The sequence below is a fragment of the Bufo bufo genome, chromosome 2 (assembly GCF_905171765.1).
Source record: "Bufo bufo chromosome 2, aBufBuf1.1, whole genome shotgun sequence".
Taxonomy (NCBI): Eukaryota; Metazoa; Chordata; class Amphibia; order Anura; family Bufonidae; genus Bufo; species Bufo bufo.
Window position 1 is genome coordinate 28,109,371 of NC_053390.1, and position 15,864 is coordinate 28,125,234.

A 15,864-nucleotide genomic window follows, 5' to 3' on the forward strand; every position below is an offset into this window, starting at 1 on the left:
TATCACCAACCATTCCCATTTTATTAAGGTGTATCCATATAAATGGCCCACCCTGTAGTGTTATAGAGCAATTTGACCGACTCGTAATAAATCGATTTGGGTGAACCGAAATTTTTTAAAAATCTGCCAAATCCAACACAAAGTGAATTACAAGAAGTTTGCACATCTCTGCACTGCAAATCAAGGGTCTTACCGAGCGATATAAGAGGCTGGTGCTCCTCCATTACACGTCACTGCACACACGTGTATACACTGCACATGACGGCTCTTACCTTGTGATATAAGAGGCTGGTGCTCCTCCATTACATGTCACTGCACACACGTGTATACACTGCACATGACGGCTCTTACCTTGTGATATAAGAGGCTGGTGCTCCTCCATTACACGTCACTGCACACACGTGTATACACTGCACATGACGGCTCTTACCCTGTGATATAAGAGGCTGGTGCTCCTCCATTACATGTCACTGCACACACATGTATACACTGCACATGACGGGTCTTACCTTGTGATATAAGAGGCTGGTGCTCCTCCATTACATGTCACTGCACACACGTGTATACACTGCACATGACGGCTCTTACCTTGTGATATAAGAGGCTGGTGCTCCTCCATTACATGTCACTGCACACACGTGTATACACTGCACATGACGGCTCTTACCTTGTGATATAAGAGGCTGGTGCTCCTCCATTACATGTCACTGCACACACGTGTATACACTGCACATGACGGCTCTTACCTTGTGATATAAGAGGCTGGTGCTCCTCCATTACATGTCACTGCACACACGTGTATACACTGCACATGACGGCTCTTACCTTGTGATATAAGAGGCTGGTGCTCCCCCATTACATGTCACTGCACACACGTGTATACACTGCACATGACGGCTCTTACCTTGTGGTATAAGAGGCTGGAGCTCCTCCATTACATGTCACTGCACACACGTGTATACACTGCACATGACGGCTCTTACCTTGTGATATAAGAGGCTGGTGCTCCTCCATTACATGTCACTGCACACACGTGTATACACTGCACATGACGGGTCTTACCTTGTGATATAAGAGGCTGGTGCTCCTCCATTACATGTCACTGCACACACTGCACATGACGGCTCTTACCTTGTGATATAAGAGGCTGGTGCTCCTCCATTACATGTCACTGCACACACGTGTATACACTGCACATGACGGCTCTTACCTTGTGATATAAGAGGCTGGTGCTCCTCTATTACATGTCACTGCACACACGTGTATACACTGCACATGACGGGTCTTACCTTGTGATATAAGAGGCTGGTGCTCCTCCATTACATGTCACTGCACACACGTGTACACACTGCACATGACGGCTCTTACCCTGTGATATAAGAGGCTGGTGCTCCTCCATCATGGCCTCCTTGTACAGATCCTCGTGTCCTTCTATATACTCCCACTCCTCCATGGAGAAATAGACAGTGACATCCTGACACCTTATAGGAACCTGACAACACAATGACACCGTCATCACCCAGACCCCTCCAGTGCTGTTACTGGAGAATTTCCCAGCATTCCCAGCAGTGTCACCTCTCCAGTCAGCAGCTCCATCATCTTGTGGGTGAGCTCTAGGATCTTCTGCTCATGTATCAGGGGGGGAGGCTCTGTGATGGGGTGAGGGGTCCTGCTCCGCCCTCCTGACTCCTGGAGATGGATGATGGGAGTCACACAATCCCCCGATGTCTTCTTCACTATTGTGTACTCCTGTGGATGGAGAGAGACACTTGTGAAAAAAAATCCTTAAAGAACATCTGTCAGCAGGATCAACTCTTTCCATCCTTATACACTGCCAGGTAGGGTTGATCTTGCTGAATAAAACGATGTCTGTTTTGGGAAAATTGGTTGTGACTTTCCTGAGAAAAAACACGTTTATTCGTTATAAGTGTGAGGGATGAGAATCCATTTTGTATAAACATGTCCTCCGTCTTGTGTATATGTGGAAAAAAATTATGAGCCAGCTGGCAGGAGGTAGCGAGTCTCTGTGTATATAGATCAAATGCTCCTTAGCTACAAGGCCAAGGTAAGCAGCCTCCTCACTGCCTTATCAGAGTTTGACCTACAAGAGAGAGTTCTGTTCCTTCTGTGTTTCGGGATGTGCTGCTGAAGAATGTCAACTCTGAGATAAGATGCTGCAGAAACTATTTAATTATTAGAGTTCTGTTAGTATGGTGCGGAAGTATCGCCTTTTATGAATAACCAATCAAATCATTCGTTTTGGTTTCCACCCCTTGGTGGTGCCAGATTTGTCTGTGATTATCTGTAGTGTTATAAGACTTATGCTTGTATGGAATAAAGAGGAGAGAATCTGATTCAGCAGTGTGTCTGTGTCAGCTCCCCGAGCGCTCATCAACAAAACTTCAATTGGGACCCAAACAATTATAGAAGAAGGGGGTTTTGCCCCAACATAAGTGAGGGCTTCAGTGCACTGAGGGCTGGGCCTAGCCTTTCTGTGAACCTCCTCTTTACAGTGCTGGCCACATTCACATCTTATTTCTCAGGAATGCCACAATCAGTTTTCCCAAGACAAACAACAGTTTATTCAGCAGGATCAACCCTAAATGTGGGCATGGCCAGCACTAGAAAGAGGAGGTGCACGGGAAGGCTAGGCTTGAACCACTGTGCACTGAAGTCCTCGCGAATAAAAAAAAAAAAAAATTCTCAGGAATGTTGCAACAGATTTTCAGAAGAAGGCATAGTTTTAATCAGTAGGATCAACTATATCAGACAGTGTCTGGTTTAATAAGGTTGATCCTGCTGTCAGATGCTTTTTCAGTGGACCATGGTTTTTCCTCCTACTGTGATTGTATAGATCTCAGATTAGAGGTAGAAATCCTCCCTCCAGACCGCACTCCGCCATCTGGTTCCCAGCCCTTTCCTCCTGGGTACAACGTGCCTACTTACCTTCTCATGGCTCCTACAACATGACTATTGGTCACTGGTCACATGATACATCACTCACCATACTGGGGGTTGATCTTCAGGTTCTCCATCACTTGGAAGGTCTGGAGGCCGTTCTCCAGGACCCTGGACTCTTCCTATCACTTCCTATGATGGATTCTCCTTCCCGATGTCTGACTTGTTACAGAATACAATAAAGAGGAGAGAAATCTAGAAAAGTTTACCTCTCCGCTCAGCAGGGAGATGATCTCCAAGGTGAGGTCTAATATTCTTCTGCTGATCTCCTTCCTGTCCATCCTTGGTGGCTCATTCAGGAGAAGGCTCGTATTGCTGGTTTTCTTCATCCCTCCAATAAAAAGGAATAAAGGTTAATCAGTGAGTCCCATGTCCCCGATAATGAGGCCGAGAAAAAGTACAACTCATCCTGCAAAACTCAGACCCTCATAAAGCTGCACTGACGGGAAAACCCTGAGCTCCGGGTGTATCTAAGCTCCAAGCAGTGCAGTGTGTATCTAAGCTCCTGGCAGTGCAGTGTGTATCTAAACTCCTGGTGGTAAAATCCTCATTCACACGGAGCAGATTCTCTCCTCCGGCACAGAATAATGACAACCCCCACTATCCCCACTACTACTCCCCCCATCATACTAAGCGGAGAAGGATTCCTTGTGTGTAATGGAGGAGAATCTCCAGAGGTGACATGTCTGAGCTCTCCACCACACTGTCTCCTCACAGCTCATCTTACCTGCAGGCTGGAGGAATGGCTGATACCAGAGAGAACAAGAGCCCTGACTACCGACCAGGACCTGCCCAGTATCTGCTGCACTGCCAGAGCTGAAGGACCTGCGGTGATGTCACCGTCATGTGATCAGTGCAGGGGGCGTGGCTTAGCAGTGGAGAGGAGAAGAGGTGGTGAAGGACCTGGGGTGATGCCACCGTCATGTGATCAGTGCAGGGGGCGTGGCTCAGTACTGGATTGGATAAGAGGTGGTGAAGGGCCTGTGATAATGATCATATGACGTCCGGTCATATTCGGTGCAGTTTTATAGAAATCCCAGGCGCCTGCTCGCAGCACGAGAAGCCGACCAGGAGTTGGTATAAGTCTGAGAAACGTGTGTGCCCCGCACTAGAGCTCCCAGTATGAGCCGCTGGGGTAAATCTGGGGCGAGGTTACCAGTTCTACAATTTAGAAAAGATCAGTAAATCTGCTGCTATGTGGTCTCTGGAGCACTGCATATTAGAGGAGAATGCCGGTCACTGTAATGCGGTTCATCAGTATTTGATTGTGCCCATAGTTATGACTAGGGATGAGCGAACCCTAACTGTATAGTTCGGGTTCGTACCGAATTTTGGGGTGTCCGTGACACGGACCCGAACCCGAACATTTTTGTAAAAGTCCGGGTTCGGGTTCGGTGTTCGGCGCTTTCTTGGCGCTTTTTGAAAGGCTGCAAAGCAGCCAATCAACAAGCGTCATACTACTTGCCCCAAGAGGCCATCACAGCCTTGCCTACTATTGGCATGGCTGTGATTGGCCAGTGCAGCATGTGACCCAGCCTCTATATAAGCTTGGGTCACGTAGCGCCGCACATCACTCTGCTCTGATCAGTGTAGGGATAGGATGCAGCTACTGCTGTTAGGGCGAGATTAAGCAGGGATTTACTCAGCAAAAACACTTAATTCAGTGATCGATATACAGCTGTGGATCATTCAACTTCTGCTATTTAATTGCTCACTGTTTTTAGGCTGCCCAGAGCCTTTTTATGTCACTTTTTTCTTGGGTGATCGGTGGCCATTTTGTGTCTTGTGGTGCGCCAGCACAAGCTGCCACCAAGTCCATTTAACCATCAATAGTGTGGTTATTTTTTGCTATATCCTACATCAGGGGCTTGGCTGTGCTTGCTATTTTATTGAGGGGTAAAATACAATTGCCAAAATAGCAGTACCCTAAATCTGGTGTTTCAGCTGTGGCTAGCCAATTGTAATACTGTCTGCTGAAGCACAGTTTTTGTTCTGGGTTGAATACAATTCCCAACTTAGCAATTCCCTAAATATTTTTTTTCTGCTGTATCAGGCCAAGTTTAAATCGATCCATAAAAGGGTATATTAGATTGAAGGTGCGGATAGTGTCATCCTCAATAACTTCACACGCTACCGTGCATCTCCAAGTCTAATTCTGTCCGTAAACGTATACCTGTCACCCAGCGCCTAAATAATAGGCCTAAAATTTATATTCAGCTAAATCTGTTGATACTGCTGTGGCTGGTCAATTCATTTAGTGTCCGCCAAAGCACAGTTTTTGTTCTGGGTTGAAATACAATTCCCAACTTAGAGCAGAAACCACAAATTTAGGGAATTACTATCAGGCCAAGGTTAATTCTATCCATAAAAGGGTATATTAGATTGAAGGTGCGGATAGTGTCATCCTCAATAACTTCACACGCTACCGTGCATTTCCAAGTTTAATTCTGTCCGTAAACGTATACCTGTCATCCAGCGCCTAAATACTAGGCCTACAATTTATATTCAGCTAAATCTGTTGTTACTGTTGTGCCTGTATTAGTGTAATACGGTACCTAAATAGATAGCCAGATAGTGTTAGGTGCTGAATTCAATACATTGGGCCAAATAATATTTTTATTATTGTGGTGAACGGTAACAATGAGGAAAACATCTAGTAAGGGACGTGGACATGGTCGTGGTGGTGTTAGTGGACCCTCTGGTGCTGGGAGAGGACGTGGCCGTTCTGCCACAGCCACACGTCCTAGTGAACCAACTACCTCAGGTCCCAGTAGCCGCCAGAATTTACAGCGATATTTGGTGGGGCCCAATGCCGTTCTAAGGATGGTAAGGCCTGAGCAGGTACAGGCATTAGTCAATTGGGTGGCCGACAGTGGATCCAGCACGTTCACATTATCTCCCACCCAGTCTTCTGCAGAAAGCGCACAGATGGCGCATGAAAACCAAGCCCATCGGTCTGTCACATCACCCCCATGCATATCAGGGAAACTGTCTGAGCCTCAAGTTATGCAGCAGTCTCTTATGCTGTTTGAAGACTCTGCTGCCAGGGTTTCCCAAGGGCATCCACCTAGCCCTTCCCCAGGGGTGGAAGAGATAGAATGCACTAACGCACAACCACTTATGTTTCCTAATGATGAGGACATGGGAATACCACCTCAACACGTCTCTGATGATGACGAAACACAGGTGCCAACTGCTACGTCTTTCTGCAGTGTGCAGACTGAACAGGAGGTCAGGGAGGAAGACTGGGTGGAAGACGATGCAGGGGACGATGAGGTCTTAGACCCCACATGGAATGAAGGTCGTGCCACTGACTTTCAGAATTCGGAGGAAGAGGCAGTGGTGAGACTGAGCCAACAGCGTAGCAAAAGAGGGAGCAGTGGGCAAAAGCAGAACACCCGCCGCCAAGAGAGTCCGTCTGCTACTGGCCACCGCCATCTGGGACCGAGCACCCCAAAGGCAGCTTCAAGGAGTTCCCTGGCGTGGCAGTTCTTCAAACAATGTGCTGACGACAAGACCCGAGTGGTTTGCACGCTGTGCCATCAGAGCCTGAAGCGAGGCATTGACGTTCTGAACCTTAGCACAACCTGCATGACCAGGCACCTGCATGCAAAGCATGAACTGCAGTGGAGTAAACACCTTAAAAACAAGGAACTCACTCAGGCTCCCCCTGCTACCTCTTCTGCTGCTGCCGCCTCGGCCTCTTCCTCCGCCTCTGGAGGAACGTTGGCACCTGCCGCCCAGCAAACAGAGGATGTACCACCAACACCACCACCACCTGCGTCACCAAGCATCTCAACCATGTCACACGGCAGCGTTCAGCTCTCCAGATTGAGACATGTCTGGAGATGCAGCACACACAGGAGCAGTTCAGTCTAATGGAAGCACTGCAAGTGGCAGGATAACAAGTGCAGTACAGTGCGGGTGGCAGAAAGTGAGGAATTTCGAGCTTTGTTCTGTGACTAAATTCCTGACAAAGGAAGAAAAGAACCCTAAAGAAATCCATGAAAGGATGGTCCTGTATATGGGGAGGATGCAAAAAACGGATCCGCAAAAAATACGGATGATGTCTGTGTGTATTTTGCGGAACGGAACAGCTGGCCCCTAATAGAACAGCACTATCCTTGTCGGTAATGCGGACAATAATAGGACATGTTCTATTTTTTTGCGGAACAGGAATACGGACATACGGAAACGGAATGCACACGGCATAACTTAAGTTTTTTTTGTGGGCTCATTGAAATTAATGGCTCCGTATATGGTCCGCAATAAAAACGGATCGGATACGGAAAGAATATACTTTCGTGTGCATGTGCAAGTAAAGTTTTGAGCCAAGCAGTTTGAATGGGATTTGGAATCAATTGAAGATGACCCACATTCAGGGTGACATGCCGTAAAGTGGAGGCCATGATTTTGGAAGATCATCAGGTCAAAGTCGGTGTTATAGCTCATAAATCAGGCATTTCAGTTGGCACAGTTTCCAGTATTATTCATGATGTTTTGATCATGTCAAAGGTCAGTTCCTGGTGGAGGCAACGAATGTTGACGTCTGAGCAAAAGACTTGTTGCCAGCCATTTAAAGGGGTATTCCCATCTTGCTATTTCATCCTTACCTGCAGCCAGCTCTGCTGTTCGCTTCCTGGTTTCCTGCTGCTAAGGCTGGGCGGGCTTAGGCAGTTTGAGTGAAGGCTGGCCACGCCTCCTTATGACATCACACTGAGAACTCAGTCCCTGCGTGCTAGTTCATGTGAAGAGTATGAGTCATCAGTCTGGCAGCCTGCAGTGTCTGTGAGGCCCCTCCCCCTGCTGGGGAATCTGCTAAGAGAGCCATGGGATGTGAGCGAAGACAGTAACGTGTGGCTGTCCTGCAGTCTAAAACCGTTTCACACACAAAACCCATTCTGAGCAGCAAAACAATAATTCACTACTATACATCAGCCCAAAAGCATGTTAGCTAGTAGCCAAATGATCTGTGCTTTTGCCTCCCTTAAAATATTACCATCCCCCACTGACCAGCACTGATGCAGATTTGTTTCCATTATAGCTCTACTACAGTTGTGTATACACCTTAGACCAGGCATGTTCAACCTGCGGCCCTCCAGCTGTTGCAAAACTACAACTCCCAGCATGCCTGAACAGCCTACAGCTATCCGCCTACAGCAGGGCATTGTGGGAGTTATAGTTTTACAACAGCTGGCGGGCCGCAGGTTGAGCATGCCTGCCTTAGACCATGTATCTGTATAGATGCATATACAGCTTTGCTACATCTATCTTCGCCAGTACCCTCAAGCACTGTGACAGAACCTCTTCCTATACAGCTCTGCTACATCTGTCTTCGCCAGTACCCTCTAGCACTGTTGAAGAACAGCTTCAGATACAGCTCTGCTACATCTGTCTTCCCCTCCCCCCACTAGCAGTGTGCAGAACAGCTTCAGATACAGCTCTGCTATATATACTGTGTGTATATATATATATATATATATATATATATAAATATATATATCTCTGTGGCGAAACCAACCTCGCCACTGGGTGCTGGAGAAGCCTGGTTGCCAGCCTCTTGCCCCAGGATTATGGGCCCTCTCATCAGCCCATGCTAAACTTAAACCCCATGGCGATTTGACTGTGTTTGTGGCATCTGAGCGCTGTTTGGATATTGAGCGCTCAGATCCAAGCCATCTGGGAATATGTTAAATGTCTATGTTACTGTAATGGTTGGGACATTGTATATTTGAATAGTGATGTCTGTCCTATTGTCTCCACGTGTGTATTGGCTATTTCCCTTTGTCCTGAGAGATAATTGAATTACTCCTCGGTTGTCTCCAGGACAGAAGACATTGTTTATTCTCATTGTATCACAGGCAGAGGGGAGGATTTTGTGTGGGAGTGTTTTACTGTATTGTACGTGTTTATTGGTTGTTTTTACAAAACCCTGTGGGTGGTACTAATGTGTAAGAATGTGTATATAAGAACAATAAAGACACAGCTCTGGGTGTCCACTGCTTGACCCTCAACACGGAGCCTCGTCTCGTTCTTGGGGGGATTCACTGTATGCTGTTAGAGGAGTGTAAGCCGCTTGGGTGCGTTTCCTATTCGTCTGCTAGCAGCTATTCGTGAGGTTCCGTAACAATCTCCATATATGGGCAGGGGGGAAAAAATGGAACGGACAAGGACAAAAATATACTTTCTTGTGCATGAGCCCTAAGGGTAGGTTCACACAGAGATTTTTTAAGCAGATTTTAAGGCAGATTTACCTTCAGATTTTTCAGCCAACGCCAGAAGTGAATCCAGAAGGAAGGTGACGTTGCGTCCTTCTTTTACATTTCCGATTCCTTTCGAGCCCACTTCTGGTTTTGAATGAAAAACCTGCAGGAAAATTTGCCTAAAAATCTCTGTGTGAACCTACCCTTATTCATGTCCTTTTACGCAAATAACTTTAAAATAACGGTGCATATCTGTAAATTTTCTGGACAAAATGCTGTGTTTATGAAGCGCTGCTCTGTACCATGCACCAGTGTTGATAAACCTGCGTTCACACTGCAGTCAGTGGACGCAGTTGGCGTATGTAGCCATAGTCCTGTATTCACCTGATGGAGGCCAAAAAAGCTTCCTTGTGGCTACAATGGCAATTTATTACCTCATAAAAGAGCTCGTCGGGCTGCCTATTCCTATACAGCAGGTCAGGTTTTTTTAGTATTATTTAGTAGCCATAGCTTTTTTATTTTCTGGCCAATTGTCTTGCGTAGGGGCTAATTTTTAGCGGGATGAGATAACGGTTTGATTGGTATTATTTTGGGGGGCATACGCTTAGTGTTGCACTTTTTGTCATGGTAAGTGACAAAAAATAGCTTTTTTGCCCCTTTTTCTTTTTTTTTTAACGGTGTTCACCTGAGGGGTTTGGTCATGTGACATTTCTATAGAGTTGGTCGTTACGGACTCGGCGATACCTAATATGTATACTTTTTCTTATTTATTTAAGTTTTACACAATAATAGCATTTTTGAAACAAAAAAAATTATGTTTTAGTGTCTCCATAGTCTGAGAGCCATAGCTTTTTTATTTTTTTGGCCGATTGTCTTAGGTAGGGTCATTTTTTGCGGGATGAGGTGACTGTTTGATTGGTACTATTTTAGGAGGCATACGCCCTTTTGATCACTTGGTGTTGCACTTTTTGTGATAGTAGGTGACAAAAAAAATTCTGAGTGGTGTAGCTGTGGTAATTGTGTGGTAATGCGCACTGAGCTCGAGAGTGTTTGCTGCAAAGAATTTGGCTGAGGATCCACAAAATGTTTTCACTCTTGAAGCGTTCCACAACCGATGTCTACATGAAGAACATGTAGACATGGGTCACTGAAGTTCATCTTAATGCAGTTCCTTCGAAGTTCAGTGCCGTCAAGATTATTTCAGATAAAAGAGAGACAGGATCTCAGATAGTCCTACCACTGCTGAAATTGAAGTTTTGCAGAGCCTAGATTGTTTGACAGGGCTCAAATTTATTGGGCACAGATAGTATAATGCACTGCTGAGGCCCCATCTCATGCAGATGGCTCTGTTGTTCCTCAACTATGTGCTGTACATACAGTTGTGTTCAAAATAATAGCAGTGTGTTTAAAAAGTGAATAAAGCTTTTATTTCCATACACACAAATGCATTGGGAACACTACACATTCTATTCCAAATCAAAACATGAAGAAAAATATATCAAATTTGTGTTGTTCCTCTAAAAAAAAAATGAAGAAAAGTGAATATTAGACTGTTCCAAAAAAAAAATGCAGTGTTTGTATTCTTCTTTACAAACTCAAACATTCATTATGTAAACTGAAAAATGTTTGAAGATTTTGCTTTCCTTTGAATCACTTCACTAATATTTAGTTGTATAACCGCTGTCTCTGAGAACTGCTGGACATCTGTGTTGCATGGAGTCACCACCTTCTGCCCCTGTGATCAGGTATTCCAGCCCAGGATGATTGGACTACATTCCACAGTTCTTCTCTATTTCTTGGTTTTGCCTCAGAAACTGCATTTTTGATGTCACCCCACAAGTTTTCTATTGGATTAAGATCCGGGGATTGGGCTGACCACTCCATAACGTCAATCTTGTTGGTCTGGAACCAAGATGTTGCACGTTTACTGGCGTGTTCAGGGTCGTTGTCTTGTTGGAACACCCATTTCAAGGGCATTTCCTCTTCAGCATAAGGCAGCATGACCTCTTCAAGTATTCTGATGTATTCACACTGATCCATGATCCCTGGTGTGCGATAAATAGGCCCAACACCGTAGAATGAGAAACATCCCCATATCATGATGCTTGCGCCACCATGCTTCATGGTCCTCACAGTCTACTGTGGCTTGAATTCAGTGTTTGGGGGTCATCTGACAAACTGTCTCCGGCCATTGGACCCAAAAAGAACAATCTTACTTCCATCAGTCCACAAAATGTCTCTTTAGACCGGTCAATGTGATCTTTGGCAAATTGTAACCTCTTCAGCACATGTCTTTTTTTCAACAGTGGGACTTTGCGGGGGCTTCTTGCAGATAGCTTGGCTTCACATAGGCATCTTCTCATTGTAACAGTACTCACAGGTAACTTTAGACCTTCTTTGATCTTCCTGGAGCTGATTGTTGGCTGGGTCCTTGCCATTTTGGCTATTCTTCTATCCATTCGAATGGTAGTTTTCCGCTTTCTTCCAAGTCTTTCAGGTTTTGGTTGCCATTTTAAAGCATTTGCGATCATTTTAGCTGAGTAGCCTATCATTTTCTGCACTTCTTTATATGTTTTCCCCTCTCCAATCAACTTTTTCATCAAGGTACGCTGTTCTTCTGAACAATGTCTGGAACAACCCATTTTCCTCAGAATTTCATAGAGAAATGCACTGTAACCAGCATGTACAACATTTGCTGCCTTCCTTCCTTAAATAAGGGCTATAATTGCCACCTGTTTTTCAAAGAATGAATGACCTCACTCATTGAACTCCACACTGCTATTATTTTGAACATGCCCCTTTCAATAAGTTATTGAATCACAGAGAATCAGCAGCATGCATGTCATGTCTGTTGGGTTTCTATTACTCTACTACACCTGCTAGTAAATTATTTGCCATGTAGAAATATCATTTCTACAAAAAAACTGTGATTGATCAGGTTAGTGATGTCTGACTGCTATTATTTTGAACACAACTGTATAAGCCTGTGAAGCTTCGGGTACCTTGCCGTGCATGTAGCCTCCTGTGTCTTTGATACCAGTCGTCATAATGCATCTGAAGGAATCAAAATCATTGATAATGCCTTATGGAGCCACACCTCAGAAGAACAAATTTACCTGCTGTTCTTGAGGAAGATATGTGGGAGACTGAGATCTAAGATGTGAGGCTCAAATGCATCTCATTGAGCGGAGCATTGAAAGTAGAAGGGAGGCACTAGGCCAGTGGTGACGTCGGCTTGTAGTCCAAAGGAAGTAGGAAGTGCAGTGAAGGAGCGACCATGCGTCAGCAGATAAGACAAAGCAATGTACTGGTGGTTGGTACAGGTGTCACATGATGAGGTACAGAGAAGAATACAGGAGATGGTCAGAGACGATAGACATAAACACCAGAAGCACTTCTTTAATATAATCAGTATACGTATTAAGGCCGATTAATTGGCCTGCATTTGTGGGAGGGGCGCCCTGCCCTATATCTGGCACGCACCTTTCTCCAGAGGGGACGGACGGCAGCAGTGTTCCTGTTACAGCCGGCGGCGTCAGCATCTCCTAGGCGGCAGAGCGTCACTTCCGGTCGGCGCTTTCTCCTGCAGTCCGGCGTCCTGTTCCTCCTCGTGCGGCTGCCTCAGCGCAGTGTCGGCTCCTTAGTCCGGTCGGTGGGGTCGGTCCCTCTAAGGTATGGGAGGGACATCCCCACACCGGAACGGCAGTCTGGCAGCACGCCCCGCTCCCACGTGACTTGCACGCAGGTAGCAGGAGTCAGCGGGACTCCGTTCGTATATTTGCTGGGGCTACTCGCATTAGGCTCTATCTTTCTGCATTGGGGGAGGCTTGTAAGGGAGTAAGGACGGGGGGAGGGGGGGGAATGTCAATGAGAAGGCTAGTCTTTGAGGGCGGAGTTTCAATCTGCCTGAGTAATCACAGCCTAGCTGTTTTTAACTTTTCTGTCAAGACGAATTTTGTATAATCACCATGACTGTTATATGGGGGGCAAAGTCTGGCACGGGCCGTCATGCTGTCAGTTAGGTAGGGGGTTAATGCCATACAGCTGGGGGTAGTACCCCCAGTAACAGGCGCCCCTAGACGTAGGCCAGCAGGGGCACGCCAGACCCTTCACGTTGTGTGGCATTTTATTCCATTGTTCTGTTTCAGATGGGCAGGTTTCTCACTTGCCTGTCTTCATACACTTGTCGCAATTTGCTTGCTACATAGATAGCTGTGTTTTATTTTTGGCATAGGCCCGTCAGCCGTTCAGCCAACTCCGTGAGAACCCCGGCAATCTGACAATCGTGTCTCGTCACCCAGCTTCGGGCCACCTGAACGCAGGCGCAAGCGTTGTTAAAAAAAATAAAAAAAAATAAATACTTATTCTGCTTAATTCATGCGGATAGGTCTATTTCCACGGTTGGTTCCTTGTGTTCTTCTCATGTCAGCATCGTGTCCTGTTTCCGGTAAGGTCCTCCTTCTTTGTCTCCAATTTATTTTCCACTGTCACACGTCTCCTCTTTCTCCGTACCTGTCAGGTGGTCACCAGGGTCAGTTACCTCTGCATGATGGTTTCTGCAGTGGCGGTGGTGGTGTCTAGGCACGGGTGGTAGTCAAATTGTTGCTAAACAGTGGTAGTGACGGTCCGTCTTTTTGCTTGCTTTACAGTCACAGAGAGCATGTCAGCTAGGTTGCCGGAAGACAAGTTGGTTAGGGTCCGCGCAGTCGTTCAGTTTCGTCACTGGTAGGGTCACCACCAAGGTGGAACTGCAGTCGTTGTTAGGCAGGTAAATTTTGCGATGCGCGTCATTCCTCAGGGTAGGTTTTCGTAGCCAGATTGTTACCACTCCCACTGTCATAGCTATCATCCAGCCGTGTCTCAGTTATTCCCACTGTCATAGCTATCATCCAGCCGTGTCTCAGTTATTCCCACTGTCATAGCTATCATCCAGCCATGTCTCAGTTATTCCCACTGTCATAGCTATCATCCAGCCATGTCTCAGTTATTCCCACTGTCATAGCTATCATCCAGCCGTGTCTCAGTTATTCCCACTGTCATAGCTATCATCCAGCCGTGTCTCAGTTATTCCCACTGTGATAGCTATCATCCAGCCGTGTCTCAGTTATTCCCACTGTCATAGCTATCATCCAGCCATGTCTCAGTTATTCCCACTGTCATAGATATCATCCAGCCATGTCTCAGTTATTCCCACTGTCATAGCTATCATCCAGCCATGTCTCAGTTATTCCCACTGTCATAGATATCATCCAGCCATGTCTCAGTTATTCCCACTGTCATAGCTATCATCCAGCCGTGTCTCAGTTATTCCCACTGTCATAGCTATCATCCAGCCATGTCTCAGTTATTCCCACTGTCATAGCTATCATCCAGCCGTGTCTCCGTTATTCCCACTGTCATAGCTATCATCCAGCCATGTCTCAGTTATTCCCACTGTCATAGCTATCATCCAGCCATGTCTCAGTTATTCCCACTGTCATAGATATCATCCAGCCATGTCTCAGTTATTCCCACTGTCATAGCTATCATCCAGCCATGTCTCAGTTATTCCCACTGTCATAGCTATCATCCAGCCATGTCTCAGTTATTCCCACTGTCATAGCTATCATCCAGCCGTGTCTCAGTTATTCCCACTGTCATAGCTATCATCCAGCCGTGTCTCAGTTATTCCCACTGTCATAGCTATCATCCAGCCGTGTCTCAGTTATTCCCACTGTCATAGCTATCATCCAGCCATGTCTCAGTTATTCCCACTGTCATAGCTATCATCCAGCCATGTCTCAGTTATTCCCACTGTCATAGTTATCATCCAGCCGTGTCTCAGTTATTCCCACTGTCATAGCTATCATCCAGCCGTGTCTCAGTTATTCCCACTGTGATAGCTATCATCCAGCCGTGTCTCAGTTATTCCCACTGTCATAGCTATCATCCAGCCGTGTCTCAGTTATTCCCACTGTGATAGCTATCATCCAGCCGTGTCTCAGTTATTCCCACTGTCATAGATATCATCCAGCCGTGTCTCAGTTATTCCCACTGTCATAGTTATCATCCAGCCGTGTCTCAGTTATTCCCACTGTCATAGCTATCATCCAGCCGTGTCTCAGTTATTCCCACTGTGATAGCTATCATCCAGCCGTGTCTCAGTTATTCCCACTGTCATAGCTATCATCCAGCCGTGTCTCAGTTATTCCCACTGTCATAGCTATCATCCAGCCATGTCTCAGTTATTCCCACTGTCATAGCTATCATCCAGCCTTGTCTCAGTTATTCCCACTGTCATAGCTATCATCCAGCCGTGTCTCAGTTATTCCCACTGTCATAGCTATCATCCAGCCATGTCTCAGTTATTCCCACTGTCATAGCTATCATCCAGCCATGTCTCAGTTATTCCCACTGTCATAGCGATCATCCAGCCGTCTCTCAGTTATTCTCACTGTCATAGCTATCATCCAGCCATGTCTAAGTTATTCCCACTGTCGTAGCGATCATCCAGCCATGTTTCAGTTATTCCCACTGTCATAGCGATCATCCAGCCATGTTTCAGTTATTCCCACTGTCATAGCTATCATCCAGCCATGTTTCAGTTATTCCCACTGTCATAGCTATCATCCAGCCATGTCTCAGTTATTCCCTGTCAGGATAGTCCAGTGTTCCTGGACAGTCAAGCGCAAGCGGATTTGAGCATGTGGGACCACTTCTTGAG

General features: G+C 46.1%; 1 protein-coding gene and 1 long non-coding RNA gene across 2 annotated transcripts in view; both read right to left on the reverse strand.

Annotated features, from left to right (window-relative positions):
* The window catches only part of LOC120990673 (zinc finger protein 585A-like), a 1,368,789-nt gene that overhangs the window by 333,338 nt on the left and 1,019,587 nt on the right, over positions 1-15,864 (reverse strand). The window lies entirely within an intron of this gene.
* LOC120991258 lies at positions 1,700-3,744 on the reverse strand. The gene is made up of 4 exons (XR_005776592.1): positions 3,686-3,744; positions 3,489-3,490; positions 3,168-3,289; positions 1,700-1,749 (listed from the first exon to the last, which is right to left on the reverse strand). It is a non-coding gene; the product is annotated as an uncharacterized LOC120991258 (long non-coding RNA).